The sequence below is a fragment of the Hordeum vulgare genome, chromosome 7H (genome assembly GCF_904849725.1).
Source record: "Hordeum vulgare subsp. vulgare chromosome 7H, MorexV3_pseudomolecules_assembly, whole genome shotgun sequence".
In the NCBI taxonomy this organism is placed as follows: domain Eukaryota; kingdom Viridiplantae; phylum Streptophyta; class Magnoliopsida; order Poales; family Poaceae; genus Hordeum; species Hordeum vulgare.
Genome location: NC_058524.1, coordinates 116,334,049 through 116,337,052, shown reverse-complemented (window position 1 = coordinate 116,337,052; position 3,004 = coordinate 116,334,049).

The window sequence follows — 3,004 nt, the reverse complement described above, 5'->3', positions numbered from 1 at the left end:
ATTACTCGTACGCTTACGAGAGACTGGTTTTATCGTTACGAGTAACCCCCTTTGCTCAAAGATGACTGGCAAGTGACGGTTTCTCCAACTTTAGTTGAATCGGATTTGACCGAGGAGGTCCTTGGATGAGGTTAAATAGCAACTCATATATCTCCGTTGTGGTGTTTGCATAAGTAAGATGCGATCCTACTAGATACCCTTGGTCACCACGTAAAACATGCAACAACAAAATTAGAGGACGTCTAACTTGTTTTTGCAGGGTATGATTGTGATGTGATATGGCCAACGATGTGATGTGATATATTGGATGTATGAGATGATTATGTTGTAATAGAAATATCGACTTGCATGTCGATGGTACGGCAACCGGCAGGAGCCATAGGGTTGTCTTTATACTAACGTTTGTGCTTGCTGATGCGTTTACTATTTTGCTAGGATGTAGTTTTAGTAGTAATAGCATAAGTAGCACGACAACCCCGATGGCAACACGTTGATGGATGATCATGGTGTGGCGCCGGTGACAAGAAGATCGTGCCGGTGCTTTGGTGATGGAGATCAAGAAGCACGTGATGATGGCCATATCATGTCACTTATGAATTGCATGTGATGTTAATCCTTTTATGCACCTTATTTTGCTTAGAACGACGGTAGCATTATGAGGTGATCTCTCACTAAAATTTCAAGACGAAATTGTGTTCTCCCCGACTGTGCACCGTTGCTACAGTTCGTCGTTTCGAGACACCACGTGATGATCGGGTGTGATAGACTCAACGTTCACATACAACGGGTGCAAAACAGTTGCGCACGCGGAACACTCGGGTTAAGCTTGACGAGCCTAGCATGTGCAGACATGGCCTCGGAACACATGAGACCGAAAGGTCGATCGTGAATCATATAGTTGATATGATTAGCATGGGGATGCTTACCACTGAAACTATACTCAACTCACGTGATGATCGGACTTGGGATAGTGTAAGTGGATCATGAACCACTCAAATGACTAGAGAGATGTACTTTTTGAGTGGGAGTTTAGCATATAATTTGATTAAGTTGAACTCTAATTATCTTGAACATAGTCTAAGTCCACTTTGAATATATTTGTGTTGTAGATCATGGCTCACGCGACAGTCATCCTGAATTTTAATACGTTCCTAGAGAAAGCTAAGTTGAAAGATGATGGAAGCAACTTTGTAGACTGGGCTCGTAATCTTAAGCTAATCTTACAAGCTGGGAAGAAGGATTATGTCCTTAATGCCGCGCTAGGAGATGAACCACCCGCTACGGCTGATCAGGATGTTAAGAACGCTTGGTTAGCACGTAAGGAGGACTACTCAATAGTTCAATGTGCAGTCTTGTATGGTTTAGAACCGGGACTTCAACGTCGCTTTGAGCGTCATGGAGCATTTGAGATGTTCCAGGAGTTGGAGTTTATCTTTCAGAAGAACGCCCAGATCGAGAGGTATGAGACCTCCGATAAATTCTATGCTTGCAAGATGGAGGAAAACTCGTGTGTCAGTGAACATGTGCTCAAAATGTCTGGGTACTCAAACCGTCTAGCTGAACTGGGGATTGAACTCCCGCAAGAAGCTATCACTGACAGAATCCTTCACTCACTGCCGCCAAGCTATAAAGGCTTTGTGTTGAACTACAACATGCAAGGGATGAACAATTCTCCCGGCGAGTTGTTTGCGATGCTGAAAGTCGCAGAGTCTGAACTAAGTAAAGAGCATCAAGTGTTGATGGTGAGCAAGACCACTAGTTTCAAGAGAAACGGCAAAGGCAAGAAGGACAATTCGAAGAAGAGCGGCAAGCCTGTTGCCAATCCGCCGAAGAAACCCAAGGCTGGACCTAAGCCTGAAACAGAGTGCTTCTATTGCAAGGGTATGGGTCACTGGAAGCGCAATTGCCCCAAGTATCTGGCAGATAAGAAGGCGGGCAAAGAAAAATCAGGTATATTTGATATACATGTTATTGATGTGTACTTAACCGGCTCTCGTAGTAGTGCGTGGGTATTTGATACCGGTTCTGTTGCTCACATTTGCAACTCGAAGCAGGAACTGCGGAATAGACGAAGGCTGGCGAAAGACGAAGTGACGATGCACGTAGGAAACGGTTCCAAGGTTGATGCAATCACCGTCGGCACAGTGTCACTTCAGCTACCATCGGGATTAGTGATGAACTTAAATCATTGTTATTTAGTGCCTGCGTTGAGCATGAACATTATATCTAGATCTTGTTTATTGCGAGACGGTTACTCTTTTAAGTCTGAGAATAATGGTTGTTCAATTTCTATGAGTAACATCTTTTATGGTCATGCACCGAATGTGAGAGGATTGTTCATATTGAATCTTGATAGCGATACGCATATACATAACATCGAGACCAAAAGAGTTAGAGTAAACAATGATAGCACCATATTTTTGTGGCACTGCCGTTTGGGTCATATTGCTGTAAAGCGCATGAAGAAACTCCATGCTGATGGACTTTTGGAGTCACTTGACTTTGATTCACTTGACACGTGCGAACCATGCCTCATGGGCAAGATGACTAAGACTCCGTTCTCCGGAACAATGGAGCGTGCAAGTGACTTGTTGAAAATCATACATACAGATGTGTGTGGTCCAATGAGCATAGAGGCACGCGGCGGATATCGTTATTTTCTCACCTTCACTGACGATTTAAGTAGATATGGTTATGTCTACTTGATGAAGCACAAGTCTGAAACATTTGAAAAGTTAAAGCAATTTCAGAGTGAAGTGGAAAATCATCGTGACAAGAAGATCAAGTTCCTACGGTCTGATCGTGGGGGTGAATATCTGAGTTTCGAGTTTGGTGCTCACTTAAGACAATGTGGAATTGTTTCGCAGTTAACACCGCCTGGAACACCACAGCGTAATGTTGTGTCCGAACGTCGTAATCGTACTTTGTTAGAGATGGTGCGATCTATGATGTCTCTTACTGATTTGCCATTATCATTTTGGGGTTATGCATTAGAAACAGCTGC